Source organism: Dipteris shenzhenensis, chromosome 9 (assembly GCF_047967505.1).
Source record: "Dipteris shenzhenensis isolate YYH24624 ecotype China chromosome 9, Dip_SZ_1.0, whole genome shotgun sequence".
Lineage (NCBI taxonomy): Eukaryota > Viridiplantae > Streptophyta > Polypodiopsida > Gleicheniales > Dipteridaceae > Dipteris > Dipteris shenzhenensis.
In genome coordinates this window covers 49522088-49539473 of record NC_141604.1, presented here as the reverse complement: position 1 = coordinate 49539473, position 17386 = coordinate 49522088, and the positions used below count along the sequence as shown (strand labels likewise).

Here is a 17386-nt window from a genome sequence, read left to right as displayed (position 1 = left end):
AACTCTGAGTATCACATGATAATTGTGTAGGCTTGTTCTGCACTGCACCCATGTCCCCTAAAATCCTCCTCAACCACACTGCGTCACAAGAAGCAAAGCATGCTAGTTTGTACTCAGCCTCGGTAGAAGAAAGAGCAACTATAGGTTGCTTCTTGCTGACCCATGACACAGCTCCAGATCCGAGTGAGAAACAGTAACCTGTCAGTGACCTCCTGCTATCCACGTCTCCTGCACAATCCGAGTCACAGAATCCGGTCAAGATGTTGCCCTTGGTATAGGTGATGCCATAATCAATGTGCCTTTGATGTATCTCAGCACCCACATCCCTGCCCTCCAATGGTTCTCCCGGGGCTTATTGGAAAACCTGCTTAGTACACCAGTCGCAAAGCTGATGTCTGACCGTGTGTTGCACAAGTACATTAAATTGCCCACAAGCCTTTTGTACTTCGCTTCGTCCACCAGTGGTGATGAATCCTCGTTTGAGAGCTTCATGTCAACCTCCATAGGGGTGCCTACTGTCTTGCACTCAGCCATGCCAAATGCCTTCAGTATCTCTCCAGCATACTTCAACTGTGAGATGATCTGTTTTGGCTCTTGCCAAACTTCAATCCCCAAACAGAAATGCATCAGTCCGAGGTTTGTCATTTCAAACTCTCTTCCTAACAAATGCTTTGTCTGCAAGATCTTCTCTTCATGGTTCCCTATTATGACAAGGTCGTCCACATAAAGGACCAAGATTATACACTTGCCTTCTTCTCTGTAGTTATACAAATTTGCATCCTGAACCCGTTTTGCAGAAAGTAGGCATCAATCTGCTGGTACCACGCTTGTGGGGCTTGTTTCAGCCTGTAAAGTGCCTTGTTCAATTTACAGACTTTACCTTCTGAACCGGGGATCACAAAACCTGGTGGTTGTTCCATGTATACCTCCTCCTTGAGATCTTCATTCAAAAAAGCAGATTTTACATCCATCTGAAACACGGGCCAACTTTCTTGTGCTGCTATAGCCAAAACACTACGAATTGTGGTTAGTCCAGCTGTGGGAGCAAAAGTATCTTGATAATCAAAACCATGTACCTATGCAATCCTTTTGCCACGAGCCGAGCCTTGTACTTATCCAACGTTCCGTCGGACTTGTACTTGGTCTTGTACACCCACTTGGTTCCAATGACCTAGCGTTTTGGTGGTTGATCCACAAGGTCCCAAGTGATGTTCTTCATTATGGAGCCATACTCCAACTGCATAGCCTCCATCCACCTATCATCACCCTGTGCCTCTTCAAGACACTCGGGTTGTTAAGCATGGATCACCTCTGTCATCAAAGCATAGTTGACCAAGTGTTCCTGCGCCCTTCTTTGCTCCTCTAGTCTCTTGGACCAGCGGTGTTCGGATGGTTCCTCCTCAATGGTTGGAGGTTCTGTGCCGTCTAAAAGCTACTTTACCCACTTCGGGAATGGCCGTTGCCATTGTGGTTCTGCAGGCTCTTCTTCCTCTTCTTTATCTTGAATCCTCCCAAGCACCATTGGGGGAGTTCGGTCTGCTATTGGTGGTTGTACTGGATGGATATCTTGGTCCTGGTTGTCTGGGAAGGAAGCATCCTCCTCCAATTGATGGAGCTGTTCTGAGAAGACCATGACCTTCTTGGTGATAGGATTATAGAGACGGTAACCCTTCGCCTCTTCACTGTAGCCTAAGAAAATACACTTCCGGCTCTTCGATTCCCATTTGGTCCCGTTAGCATCAGGAACATGCACAAGGTCCTGTTAGCATCAAGGACATGCACAAAACAGTCACATCCAAAAACTCTAAAATGTGCAGCTGAAGGTTTCTTACCAGAAAAGGCCTGCAGTGGAGTCATCCCATTCACAGCCTTCGTGTAGCTACGATTCAGAATGTAAACTGCCGTGTTACATGCTTCAGCCCAGAAAGACTTTGGCAAATCTTTCCCTTTCATCATACTCCTGCCCATTTTGCAGATGACGTGCATCTTGCACTCTGCTACTCCATTTTGATGTGATGTATGTGGCGGGGGTTTCTGCCTCTTGATCCTGGACTAATGCAGTAACTTTCAAATTCACTTGATGTGAACTCACCACGTCTGTCTGATCTCAACTTCTTCACCTTCCTCCCTATTTTTTTCTCGACCATTACATGCCATTCTTTAAAATTACTAAAAGCCTCATCTTTAGTCTTCATAAAGTATATCCATATCCTTCTACTGTAGTCATCGATCAGCGTCATGAAGTAGTAGGAACCACCCAAAGCTTTCATCTCCATCTTTCTGCAGAGGTCCATGTGAACGAGCTCTAGAGGAGCCTTTGCCCTACTGGCCTCTTTAGGAAAGGGTTGTTGATGCTGCTTGCCCATCATGCAAGCTTCACATACATCGGGCAGATCTGTAATTTCTGGTAGGTCTGCAATCATTCCACTTTTATGCATCTCCTTTAAAGAACTAAGGTTTAGATGACCAAACCTCTCATGCCACAGCTTAGTGTTCTTCACATCAGCTCGAGCACTGAAAGCTGAGAGTTCGTAGATGTTGTTGCACTGTGTACCTTTACCAATGACCTTCCCTTGAAGATCCAAAATATGTGCACCATTCTTATCGAATGAACTTTGAGGTCCCAATCCATGATCGCAGAAACGGACAACAACTTTCTCTTGATATCTGGCACATAAAGAACATCGGACAACTGTTTTACAACTCCATCTGACTTGAGAGCAATCATACCTTTTCCTTTTGCTGGACATTTTGCATCATTGCCGACTGCTACCAGGATGTCATTCCCTACCAGATGTAGAGAGGTATACCAATCCTTCCAACTGGTCATGTGGCGCAATGCAGCAATGTCAATAATCCAAGGTTCATCCGCAAGTACATGAACTGCCTCCGTGCAAATCTCCTCAATTGCTATGAACAGCTCTACTGGTACTCCCAGCACACTATTGCTGGACTCTTTCTTTACTCCATTCTTCTCATCTGCAATCTTCTTCCGGCACTCATTATGCTTGTGCCCTGCCTTGTTGCAATAGAAGCACTTGATCTTCTTCTTTCTCTTTTTATCATCAGAAGAAGATGGGTTACCAAAGTCCTTACCCTTACCTTTCTTTGATCCAGCCGAGAAAGCCGAATCTTCTCCAGTCCTTGTCTTTTGATGCATCTCCTCCTCCAGAAGCATCGCGCTGAAATCCTCAAAGTTGAGGGGTGGATTTCTATTCTGCGTATTCAGTGCCATAACAAGACCGTCATACTTTGGTGGGAGAATCCGTATGCACCTTCGTGCTAGATTCTCGCTGGTGATGGTGATGCCAATCGTAGTCATCTGATCGCGCAGATTCTTCACCTTGGTGATGAGCTTCTTTGTCGCTTCAGACTCAGACAGTTTCTCGTTCGCGAGTTGAGTCTCTAGATTCTGAATCCACATCTAATTCATGGTCTCGTACTGATTTTTTCAAGACCGTCCTTGCCTCCTCCACTGTGGTGACATGTTGAATTAACGCGATGACAGAATCACTTACACTGCAAACAATAGAACACAGCGCATCTACATTTCTTCTTGTCCACGCGAGAATCTCATCTGCAGTTGGTACTATCTGTTGTCCTGCATTGGCTGGATCCGATCTCGTAACTGGCTTCACGTCCACCCCAGTAGCAGTATCCCAAAGCTCGTATGCGCTTAGGATGGTCTTCATCTTGAACTTCCAAAGTGGATAGTTAGTGCGATCCAACTTTCTGCTTTCGCCGAACGGTGGGATTCGCAGTCTTGTGGGCTGGGCCATCTCTCACAATCTGCTTGCAAACAGAATCACACTACCAAATCTTCTTGCTAGAGCCCAAGCTCTGATACCATGTAGGAAAACAATACAACGCCTGTGCTCAACAGATAACAGGATCTCATATGCAAGAGAGAAAAGCAGATAGTATAGAGAATCAAAATTTTGATTACTGTAAAACTGATACAATAGATGGCGCTACCTCCCAACCGTGTGCTCCTGTGAGAGAAGCTTCGATGATGGCGTGCTAGAAACAGTAGAGGACAAAGGTTGGATGCTAAGGAATCAGGATTGCTGTAGCCAGTGATGATGATGGGCTTCACGGGCTTGCTCTTATATAGCCACCAGTCATAGTTGGTTAGACTCAATTGGGAGATCGACCCAGTCCGCCCAAACCGACCGATTGGAGGTCGGTCCCAAAATAGGCCACCAACCACATGATAGAACCGTGGTGCAAAATAGAGCAACTAACCTATGGAGTCCATTCGGCCCACAGCCATCCGAGATCATCTGGGGCTCCAAACGGGCCCCGCAAGCCGAGAGTGGGCTACCCCGGGAAATTCTCCGTCTACCCTCAGTGCGGTCAGTCATGGGATGCCTTCCCACACTTGCATGTAGCCTAGTTGGCAGTGTGCCAACTCTATCTGAAGTCATCCAGCCATCAGGCCACACATGGCCCCCATTTGGTGTCCAAACCAGGACCTACCGGATAACCGAGCTACTCAAATGCCTTCTCCTCATATGGGGGGCTTACAAGTAGAGTTAGCTGGTTCCCGCGTAGTTACACGAGAGTGGAGCATTGATATCTAACAGGGTACTATATCATGTTCTCCCTGACATGTTCTCCCTGAATCTGGAAGACTCTACCATCTTTTTCAAATATAATGGAGTTATTTAGATATCTCCACTACAAGATATGCCCAAGACTATACAAACATGCTCAACCAAGAACAACATATGTTCTGTCGAAATGAAAGATTTGGAAATACAAGGCATCATGATAGCCTTGAATGTCCACCTCCACACCATGAATTGTGGTGTCCCAAACCTTTTCATCACTACCCTTTGCAAAAGAGACCACATATTTATGGACACTTGGACTCTCAGGAAACTTCAATTTCTTAGCCAATGAATAGTTTAAGAAATTAAGTGTGGCATTATCATTGACCATCACTCTGACTTTTTACCCCCTAATTTTTCCATGCATCCTCAGTAAATCATGAGGGTCAAAGGTGGGCTGTCACATTGCCGATGATAGGCAACACATGTGGGTGATATCCTCATAATAAACCTCTACCTCTATGTACTTTTCAGTATCTTTAAGCAGTAACACCTGCACCACGTGTATTTGTTTTTGTGGAGATTTATTTGGGGCTTTATCTCCCGCTCATTTATTTTTAGGGTAGTTCCAAGTAGCATGATCTTTGCCTAAACATTTAAAGCAAAGATTTTCCTTAATCCCCTTGCTTCAAGAGTGTTAACAGCCACAGCCATGGAGCATGGTGTGACAGATTCGGCCATATGGGTTTTGAGCCACAAATGGCTCAACATCAAGCTGACCCGATGGGGTTTGAGCCGCAAATGGCTCAACATTGACCTAGTCCTATGGGTTTTGAGCCTCAAATGGCTTAGGACAGAGGTGGGCAGCGGGATCATCCAAATTGGCAAGGATAACGCACAAGCCATTTGGATCACGTATATGGATAACACAAAAAACAGCGAGTCATGAGTTGTCGTTTGCAACACGTTATCTAGATTTTTTGCTACTCCTAAGTTTTAATCAATTTTACAATCTTTTGGTGACATTAAAGAGAACTAATTTCATAAATTTTGCAAACTAAGTATACTTTTGAACTTTTTTTAAAATGTACTTATTGCTACTTTAAAGGTGCGATTTTTTTTGCTTTTCATGTCAAACCAAAAAAAAAACCAAGTCAATGACATGATCTAATATTTTAAGAGCTACTAATAATTCATGCATGACTATGAAATGTATAATACATCCTTTACTTATAATTACCAAAATATGCTTTATTTCCTACAATAAATTAAGGAATTTAATCTCAAACAATGTAGTTCATTCCAATATTTGAATTAGAGCATATTTTTAATGTTAAGATAAATAAGTAAATGGAATCCATGCTCATAGAAGAGGTTTATTAAAACTTAAAATATCTCTTAAATTAGATAGTAACTAAACTATCTAAATGGTTAAAGTTGAGAAGAAAGTAATACAGTCTATTGTCATTTGGAGCAAATGGTTCAATTTCCACCTAATGGTCAATATTTAAATTGTAGTAAGTTTTGAGTTTACTTTATTCGATCTAAGCCATCGAAAAAACAAAACTTCTAGTTTATAAAAAATAAACTCTAAGTCATGAAAACAAGAACAATTGTTGTTTGAAAATTATGATATGAACTTGGATTCTGGAATCCGAAATTGGGTGACGCATTGAAATTTTCCGTCCAAAAAAGGGGGGAAACGAAGCGTTCCAAAATGTGTGATATCACACTTTCATCTAATGAAAATTTCAGTGCCAAAATTTCCCGACGATGGGAAAAAAATTGTCCGAAATTCCACCGATGGGAAAATTTGTTGGTGGAATTTTTTGACGATTTTTTTCAGATCGGTGAAAAATTTTGGCACTCAAATTGTCATTGGATGAAAGTGAGATATCGCACATTTTGGAACGCTTCGGTTCCCCCCTTTTTTGGATGGAAATTTCAATCCATCACCCAATTTCAGATTCAGGAATCTAAGTTCACATCACAACGGCTTGGATTGGAATAAAGTAAATTGATAAACTTAAAATCATCACTATTTAGATCAAAATTTTACTATTTGATCCAAATAATGTAAGATGATAAACGTCTTTAGTTAATATTTAAATCTAAAAACATCTTTACATTCAACAAACCTCTTCTATGCCCATGAACTCCATGTAACTACCTATGCTAATATGGAAATATTCTTGAATTCAAGCATTTGATTAACACTGTATAAAAAGAAAGATTTTTTTAAAGACAATGCATTCCTATAGGTTTATGGATAGCACACTACATACAACATGGAGTTTGAAAACATATATTGGTACACAACTTATACTTGAAGGCAATGTTGTTACTTCTATGGAAGTAATTGGTATAAAACTCTTTTAACAAAAGTGCTCAAGAGAAAGTTGATTCAAAGATGCTTAAAAAGAAAAAAGAAAGTGGATTCATTAATGTGTAGAAATGTTTAAATTGCAAGCTGTAGAAATTCTTGTGTATGGTTTTAAGTTACAAAATTTTGGACAATTAAGCACTGAAAAATAATTGATATATTAGAGTAAAAAGTCAATGGACTTTCCCAGTTGAATAGAATACTTACTTCTCCTTTGTAATTTGTCATGTTTTCCAAATTATAGGTTAGAACATTGTTTCCAATTCATAATATTGGACGTTTCTAGGTCTTAGGGTTAGATGTAAGTAATATTTTTTCCATAAAAGTAGCTATTTTTAAAAGATGTTTGACATAAATTGTGTATATTTTCTACATAGTTTGGAAAAAGACACTTTGTTTTTTTCAAAAAAGGAGTTTTGTTGTCATTTGCATGATTTTATTGTCATTTCTGTTAAGAGCCATTTGAAGACAAGAGGAGTTTGAGAAAATGCCTTGGCGCCCTATGGGCCCAAATGGTTTTAACAAAAAAGAGATGAGAGAGAATGGTATAAGGAAAAGGGTTGGCCCTCCCTTCAAAAGGTGACTTGTATAAAAGGCCAAATGATTGAGTTTGGTCTTCATTGTGATATGCACAAGTTTGGAATACAAGCTCCCTCTTCTCTTTCAAGAGTGTCTTTGGGTGTTCTCTTGTTTTCCTTGTAGTGCCTTTGTGTTGGTCACTCCATCCCCCTTCACTTCATTCTTCCCTTCCCCTCTCCCTCCATCCTCCCATCTCCCCTTCTCCCTCTCTTCTTCGTTCTCCCCCTTCCCCCTTCTCTTGTGGAAACACATTGCAACAATCTGGGAGCCGCTTGAGTGACACTTGCAGATAGCTCGTGCTTTGCATTGTGAAGTAGCTTGGAGTGGAGGCTCCGACGGCATTCCTTCAAGATCCCCACGACATATGAGTCATCGTAGAGACTACACAAGGAGAGGATATCTTTCGACTATACCTTATGAGTTTCTTCTTTGACTATAGCCTTACCTTTTCTAGGCCTTTCCACGCTTTCCCTAATCATTTCATCTCTTTCTAGACTCGTCATTTTTCAAATGAGAATTTTTCAGATACTATAAAGAAAAAATATCTATAAGAGAGAGAAAAATGCAATGCCCATTTTCCTAGTAATTGTTCAAGGCTCTGGATTTATCTTTGAGGTCGACTCGCCTTTCTTGCTTCATGAACTATCTTTACTTTACACGCTAAAGCACTAAACTTGGATCTCCTCGACTCAATCTTCAATTCCTTTATCTTACTTTGGAGAGGCTAATGAACCTAATATGTTGTAGTCCTTGAGCTTTGTAAAGGAGGCTTGGAAACCTTAGAGAGTGAGAGGAGTGTAAAGAGATATGATGTGGCTTTCTCCCTCCCCCTCCAAGTCCAAACCTTAGAAAGCTTTTCTTCATTTTCTTTGGTTTTTTTTTCGTCTGCATAAGTTTTGTCGCCAACGAGTCTTATTCTAGCACCTGGCTTCTTTCTCTTTGTAGGTCATTTTCTTCTTTCTTCTTGGCCAATATGGGAGCATCTAAGTCATTTTTCTCCTATAGAGAGTGGTTGTAGCAAGCTTGTGAAGCAAGGGGTAACTGCAGCCCATGTTTTCATGCTATTGAGGCTGACTTTGCCAAGCTTGAAGTAGCAGAAGCTAAGCAATATGATTTTGAACCATCTTATCAAGAACCCAACTCATTTATTTGATAATGGGAGGTTACTATTATGGGCCTCCACAACTGAGCATACTGTTAAAAAAATGAGGCAGCACCTCGAAAAGTGGGCTATTGAGGTTAGGTGACAGAGAACTTCATATTATATGGGCTCCCCAAATTGGCCGATAGAGGTGATGTGCACTGCCAATTTTTACCATAAGAAGCAACAAACATTTCTTCAGGCCCCAAAACTGCTCGTGACAGCTGTCTAGGGGGGTTAAATCTACAACAAAGTACACTCTAAAACACAGAGAAAAAATGGGATGTTTCCCTCCCATTTGTGATAGCTACAAGCAAATACAAGGCAGAGAAAAAGTAGACTGCAATAAGGAAACAAGAGCCGAAGGATCTAATACCAGTGTGAAATCCTTATCCACTACAAAGACGAGGGGTAACTACCAGTCATCACCACCCAGCCATACAGTGCTCCTTCTTTTGTATGTGAACTCCCTTGAGTTCCCTCTCTTGCCCCCATCCGAGCCTCTCTCTTGGATTATAACCTTATCTGACTTAGGCTTACCTTCTCAAGAGATGGTTTGTTGCCTCATATGATTTTACTATGTCAGTCATACACATGGTTTTTACATGTCATGCATGCTGCTCTTTATATGTTCTTTTATTATGATTTGTAGTTATCATGTCTTACAAACTTCTTTCATTGATGTCACTCTTTATATTTTCTTCTCTTGTCATCTCTTTATAACTTCAATTTCTAATATTTAAATCATGTAGACTGAGCTCACATTTACAATCGTTTACTAGAGGCTAATTTATCTATGTTGCAAGTTTTTGGACTAGAGTCCATGGCAATTTCTTGAATATAAAGAGGATTTACTACAAAAGACACCTTATTTTTCAAAGACCATAGTGCAACTTCACTTTGTACAAGTATGGAACCCAGTTATCAAAGAATGGCATTAAGTTGCAAACAACAAAATAGAGTTACAAAATTTACACTTATGTAATGAACATGCTTCTAAATACTTTAGTTATCTTATTCATTCTTGCATGAGATTAATTATTGTTATGTAATGAGCATTCTTGTTATCGAGAAGAGGGATCATCTCATGATGTGATTAATCTTGAAACTGGATGACAAGAAGTTTAGTTCTCATGTTTATTCTTGCATTATCTTTTTAGTTTAACATAGCACTTTATGTTCGATCGGTTGTATTTTCCAAATCCAATTTGTGAATGTTGAAAATATTGTGCTCACAAGTGGGGTATATTTTTCCCTTTACCTTAAAAAGAGGTCACCTTTTGCAAAGCACTGTTTTCCCACTAAATCATCGAGAAAGAGTGTACAGTATGTAAATTGCCATTTTCTAGAAACATTGCAAAATGAAGAGCATAGTTAAACCTATAAATCATACTTGCCCATGTGAAAACTATGCTTTTGAAAACCATCCTTTCAAAGAGCCCTATCAAAACGAGCACAACTTTTGAGTTTCCTTTGCTAAGAAACCCATGAAAAAGGGTAATGTTACAAAAGCTCCATTTCTTAGCTTACCTTGAAAATTAAAAATATCTTAGTAAGGGCTATCATTTATTATTATCATAAAGAAAATTTTGGCCATCATCTCTTTCCATTGTTCTTTTTTTCCTCTTCTTTTTCGATGTTCTTTCTTATCACTATTCTAAGAGCCCCCCATACAATGATAAAACAACATGGATGGTGCTTTGGTCGTTAGACAAAAACCAAAGCATTTAGCAAGCTTCATGTAAAAGCCTCAATTTGTATCCAAAAGTGAGATTAGCACACTGTGAGAAGATTTACTATGTGCATCAAGAACCTAAACACAAATCAAGGACCTATAATGCATCTTTTGAGATAGTTGCATATATATTATGTTGCATATCAATGCTACCATTGATATGCAACATTTTTTATAGAACAAGTGAAAGGAGTAGTTGCTAAGCTCTTATATTCAAGCCACTTCATCTAAAAAGGCCTTCCTTAGAAGCCTCCAATTAAATTCAAATTGGATTGTGCAAATGCACACATTGGGCTTTAAGGACTTACAAGTGGAATATTATTTTTTGTTTACATCAAGTGGGTATATTCTTCCCTTTATGTGAAGCTTGCCATCATTTGAAAATTCCAATACACATTGGAATTTAAGGACTTACAAGTGGGATATTATTTTTCGTTTACACCAAGTGGGTATATTTTCCCCTTTATGTGAAGCTTGCCATCATTTGAAAAATACATTGTTTTATCTTTAAGGACCAAAGTGCCATACACATCTCTCAATGTATGGGATGACTCAAATATCCATTTGTATCACTACAAGAACAATGTTAAGGATGATAAAAAAGGAATTAAAAAAGAAAAGTGAAAGGAAAGGATGGCCAATATTCTTTTATCAATAGTCATAAAGGATAGCCATTAACAAAATGGCTTTAAGACATGGTGCTAAAAGAAAAGTAGATTTTTAAAAAGGTATCTAAGAAAATGAGGTTTCGCAATATCATCCTTTTTCATGGGTTCCTTAGCAAAGGAATCTTAAAACTTGTGACTTAAAGAAGAAGAAGGTGCAAAACCAAGGTGCTCACTTCCATGGTAAGCATGGCTTTCACAAGGGCAAGTACAATTGGGAGGATTTACAAGGCTCTTCATTTTGTCATCTTTTGGAGCAATGTGATTTACATGGTTTGGACTCTTGATGATTCATGGGAAAAGGCTACTTTGCAAGATAACCTTTTAAGACAAGCATATCGCTCCCTATACACATTTGAGTGTGGATTTAGGATATTCCACTAAGAAAATGTTAGCCACTACTAATTGGCCACAATTGTCAAGCTGTAGACCCTACCAATTCATCTATTTATCAATTGTGTTAGCTATGAAAGAATACACGACTTAAAAGATTAGAAATCCAATTCTATGTAATAAAATAGGGTAACAAAGCTGTGCAAAAAGGCCAAATTAAGAATTTCATGATTCACTAGCTTGGCAAGCACAAGTTGCCAATTCAAAGCTACATGGAGATGTTCGTTGGCTTCTTTCAATGCTAGGTGCGTGCCGGTTTCCTATCCATGCTACTATGGTAAAATTGGTCTAGTCAATGCGTAATCATATTTGCCTAGGTCACCTCAAACCCTAGGGTTTTGCAAACTGTAGCTTGGTTGCTTGTTGCAAGGTCACATTAGGGTCACATTGATAGATTTGGCTAAGGTTTATGGCCCAATTGATATACCTTGATTAAGGGATATCTAAGAGCAAAAATTTCCCTTTTGTTGTTATAGTGTTGGCATGGGACTTGGCCCATGTTTTGGCCTGTTTTTGTATATCTCATTTTTGTAATACAAGTGGCATCTTTATTCTATTTTATTTTTTAAGAATTTCATGATGAAAGGAATATTCCCTTTTACAATATTCTTACTTGTGGAACCAAGGAATATTGCCTTTTACAATATTCTTCATAATGTGACTTGCGAAACCTATGTACATGACACTCTAAGCATCAAACCAAGATAAGGGAAGCAAGCAAAAGCCATGACAAGTACAAAGAAATCCTCCCAATCAAAAGATTTCTAAATAAGGCCTAATATCTTACACATGCACAATTAAGATTTCTAAAGATGTCCTATTCAAAATCTCCCAAAAATGCCGCATACCTATAAGACCCTACACATGCACAATCAAGAACTACATGCATAATTAAAAAGGCGTGTGTATATATATATATATATATATAGATATAAGACCCTATACATGCACAATCAAGAACTACATGCATAATCAAAAAGACGTGTATGTATATATATATATATAGATATATATACTCTAAATGTAAATTTTCATCTTTAAAAACTATCATGTCAACAGACCACTATATTTTGCTTTCAGGTCATCTTTAAAAACTATCATGTCAACAGACCACTATATTTTGCTTTCAGGTCAAACACCACATAATAAGAATACAGCACTCTAATAATGGCCAAGTTGGTGATGATATGCAAATGTTTCTCTAATGATGGCTGAAATTGTGTTTGGATCCTTTAACCTCACTAAAGTATCATATTCCAAATATGGTCACATTCATATTGCACTTTGAAGAATGTAGTCATTTTTGAAGTTGTGTTGTGAAAATTTGATGCATACAAGAAGGTGCCTAGATTGCAAGAGCATGATCGAAAAGAGCGATCAGGACCCTTTTACAATATGTAAATGGATATTTCCTTCACCTATTAAAGTGAATGGAGACCCATGTACAATATGTAAATAGATATTCCTTCACGTGACAATGGGCCTAGCACATTATACTAAATTCATGGGAAATTTGTTCAAAGGAACCAGAAGCATGTTTATTTAAGGAAACAAAATTGCAGTACTACCGCACTGAAACACGGGTCTATAAAACGGAAGGGGTGTACGGAGGGACACGTAGAACGGTAAGGACAAAGCAAGGGCCACAAATAATGGTCACTGATCGCCTTGGATTATCCAGCGAGGCGGCTCAGGCGGGCTGCCAGGTGCCGACAGTGAGGTGCGTATTATATGTGCGTATTATATGTCAAACCCATTTGAATATCGTGGTGCTTTTTACCACAACGCCATTTCTCAAAACCTCTGATAGCCTGAACACAGCTCAGATTTGAGAATCTGGGCTTTCTACATCTCTTCTCAAACCACTAAGAGCCTGCACACAGCTCAGATTAGCGTGAGAACACGGGTTTCCCTACGGCCTGTCGTACACAAAACCCTGGTTTGACGGCCAACTCAGAAACTAGTCACGAGACGTTTCTACAGTCGCAGAATCAGATACCTTGGCACCGTTCAAATTTGAATTTGACTTGAGAGTTGGCTGGGCTCCGCACTCAAGCTTTCATCACTCTGTACACTCACCGCCTCCTCTAAATGCAGCTAGTATTGGTCTATTGTCACATTTGAAAAGTCGATCCCATCGTCCTGTCGCCTCCTCATTGTCTACCCGCCTTCGCAGCACATTTAAGTGCCCGCATTTATAATCATTTGATTCTTGCTTTGGTTTCGCAAGCATAAAATCAATGCATCATTTAATATTCGTATTATTTGACAATGACACTATATAAGATCTCACACTTTTCGTACGTTGCTCATAACCCAGTTTAGACATTAATCACGTTTTTCAATGCCTCCGGTGGCTTCACGAATCACAATCACTATGTACATAGACGTTGACAACTCACCCAATAGCACGTCCGCAATGAAAAAATCATGGACGATACATTGCATTATCATAATTGACTACCCAAATAATTACAATAAACCATTAGGCAGGAATGCCTTGGACATATCACATCCTGCAACTAGAGAATTGCAGCATCCTGACCTGCGCTACAAATCCTTCCACCTTTCCACAATATGTTTCTTTTGGAATCACGATGTAGCACATGCTAGTCCTGCTGTTATTCAACGAATCAAAACATAAGATAGATAAAGGAGCGTTCATACGACACTCGGTAGAGAGGACAACCTTGAGATTCAGATCTCCCCTGGCAAAGCAGAATATAAGAATGGCTCACCGAAAGCACCCAGCTGGGTGCAAGATGAAACTGTTATGCAGACCTTTGAGAATAGAATAGCACCCAAAGCCCAGGAAACGAAGTCAGGTAGCCTCCAAAAACAAGAAAAGAAAATGGCGCAAATTGAAGGGGAGAAACTAGGAGGAAATAGAGGGAGAGGATGAACAAAGAACAGATTCCCAGCTACCAGCCCAAACGAACCCGGAAAAGGTTTATCGACGGCTTATGGAGTGATGCGAGCTGGAGTTTCAGACTCGGGCGGTGTAGCCCTCTGAGGTGTTTGGCCATTGGATTCTTTCGATTTGTCCGACGACGACTGCCTATTGCCGTCGTCCGTTTCGAAGCCCCTCAATTCCTCGATCATCTTAACCACTTGCGCCATCTTCGGCCTCTGATCGGGCACCGTTGCCACACACGCCATAGCTATTTGCAGCATCTGCACCATCTCCTCCTCGATGTTTTGATAACGCATCAGCTCCACATCGAACACCTCCGCTGTCCATTCCTCACGCACCACTGACTGCACCCACCGCGGTAGATCGATCCCCTCCTCATTGGATGTTTGTGTAGGAGCTTTTCCCGTAAGAAGCTCCAGAAGTAGAACCCCGAAACTGTAAACATCTGATTTCTGCGTGACCTTCCGAGTCTCCGCCACCTCTGGTGCTCTATATCCGACTATCCGCGAAGCTGCTGGACTGGAACCGAACAAAGGAGCCAGTCCAAAATCGGACACGCTGGCATCGTAATCGCGAGACAATAGAACGTTGGAGGACTTGATGTTCCCATGGGTGAATTTGTTACCGCCGCCTTGATCATGGAGGAATGCAATACCTCTCGCAGCTCCAGTGGCGATCTTAACTCGAGTATCCCAATCAAGTGCAGTCCTACCAGATCCTTTGTTACCTGGAGCACTCAGGTTTTCAACAAAAAAGAATCAATTACCTTGTCTGCAGACTTCAAAAACAAAAGCGAAACGCAATGCCCGCACGGAAGCACGACTAATCTGATACTTGATCAAGCACATGTTCATATCCAAATGAAGAGCAATCACCGTGAAGAAGAGCGGACAAGCTTCCCATGGGAATATAATCGTGTAGAAGTAGCTTCTCGTCTTTCGAATAATAGTATGCCCTCAACGGTACCAAATGCCTATACTGTAGCTTTCCGAGAAGCTCAATATGCTGCTCAAAATCCTTGCGCCCAACAGACACGTCCTTGAGCCGTTTCACAACCACGGTAGATCCGTCCTCAAGCACGGCTTTGTAAGCCGTTCCCACGCTGCCCTTCCCGAGAACCTCAGCGGAGGCTCGCAACAAATCTTCTAGATCAAACGAGTATTGGCTCCCCTCGAAGAATACGAGCTTGTTACGTTCGGGCTCTTGGGCCAAGCTGAACTCATCCTTGGATTCATCCACCTTCTCCGTCGACCGTTCTGCCTTGGAGACTTTCTCCGCAGCCGTCCCATCCCCTGCTTTCCTGACGCAGCACAGGATAATGCAGCACGCAGCGAGGAGGAACAGGAGAGCCGCGCCGCCAACGGCGATGGCAACTATGTAGCCAATGCCGAGCTTCTTGGACTTGGAGGGAGAGGCCAGCGAGCCAGGGGGGAGGAAGAGCGGGGAAGGGGAGGGGGAGAGGGGGGAGCAAGGAGCGAAGAGGGGGGGGCCACAGAAGGAGTTACCGGCGAGGGAGGAGAGGCCGAACTTCTGCTGGAGGGAGGAGGGGACGGAGCCATTGAGCAGGTTGAAGGCGACGCTGAACTGGGCAAGGAAAGGGAGGGAGGCGAGGGAAGCAGGAATTGATCCAGAGAGGGAGTTGTTCTGGAGGAAGAGGGTGCCGAGGCGACGGAGAAGGGAGAAGGACGACGGAAAGGAAGAAGAGAAATTGTTGGACGAAAGGTTGATGCGTGTGAGGCGAGGGGAGGAAGAGAAAGAAGGAAGGGCGCCGGAAAGGTGATTGTTTTGGAGGTAGAGGCTGCGCAGCTGGGTTAAATTGGCGAAGTCCGCCGGAATTGGGCCGGAGAGCTTGTTAGAGCGGAGGCTGAGAATACGAAGCTCCGCCAAAAGGCCGAGCGTCGCCGGCTGAATTTGGCCGTTGAGCCCGACGCCAGGGAGGCGGAGCGCCACCACCCTCGTTGGCTGAGTTCCGCTGCACACCACGCCTTGCCATGTACATACGCCGGCGTTCGCCGCCCATTTTACTCGGCCCACCACCCCTACGCCGCCTATAAAAGCCTGTAAGGCCTGCCCGTCGCCGGCCAAGTCCGCCGCCGCCCGCCCCGCTACCGCCGCCGCCACCATCCATAGCACTATTATCGCCTCCATCCCTCCTCCTCCTCCTCCTCTCCCCTTCTCAATGCACCTCCTCTTCCTCATCGCCTCCTCACACCCCCCTCTCCTCCCCCACTCCTCCCCTCCCCCCCATCTCGCCTCCGCCTTCTCCACCTCCCCTCGCAACGTTATGTAATGCGATAGCATATACGTGCACCTCTCTAGTGTCCCTACGCAGCTCACTGCCCCGCCTCTTGTGTGCCTCCGCGGCTCCTCTCTCGCTTTCAACAACTCCGTCCACTTGCGCAGCTCGGTGTTTATAGATCGAGTGCCTTACCTTTGCAATAGCTTGAGCAGTACAGCTACCTTCCCAGACTCGAAGCTCCTACGCATATTGGCCATGGCAGGCGCAGCGCGCGAATGGCCTCCCCCTTGTCTCTCTCCGCCAGTTGTATTGCGCCAGCATAGCTTCAGAGGGGGGGTAAACCGCGGTGACTTCTTACCTGCAATTTAGCTCGAGATATACGTAGAGTGAAGGGTCGCAAAACGCAATCAGCTTCAGCTGCTCCCCGGATAGACGAGAGCGGAGCTAGCGAATGGGCGGCGTCTTTGAATCTGGCGTCGCAGGGCGAGGCAGGAAAGCTTCACAGAGGAGTAAAGCGGGGGTGACTCCCCACCGAACCTCTGGGCTCGGACAGAATGGGGGACCCAAAGGGAGATCAAGAGTAGCTGAGCAATGGGCATCTATTTCATTGCTATGGAGCTCTCAGAATAATGATGCCATGGCAGGCAAGAGTGATGAAGGAGGCAAACTGGGCAAAGAGGTGCCATTGCCGGAAGCGAAAGGAAAAGCAACAGCATTGAACTGACTCATCAGAAGGATGCAAGCATAGCCAAAGTGAGGCTACGGGGAGAAGTGCAAAGAAAGG

General features: G+C 42.5%; 1 pseudogene across 1 annotated transcript; it reads right to left on the bottom strand.

The window, feature by feature from the left end:
- Positions 1-13838: 13838 nt before the first annotated feature.
- On the bottom strand, positions 13839-16487 carry LOC147898779 (putative inactive receptor kinase At2g26730 pseudogene; annotated as a pseudogene). The gene is made up of 2 exons (XR_015541531.1): positions 15239-16487; positions 13839-15090 (listed from the first exon to the last, which is right to left on the bottom strand). The product of XR_015541531.1 is annotated as a putative inactive receptor kinase At2g26730 pseudogene (transcript).
- Positions 16488-17386: the final 899 nt, after the last annotated feature.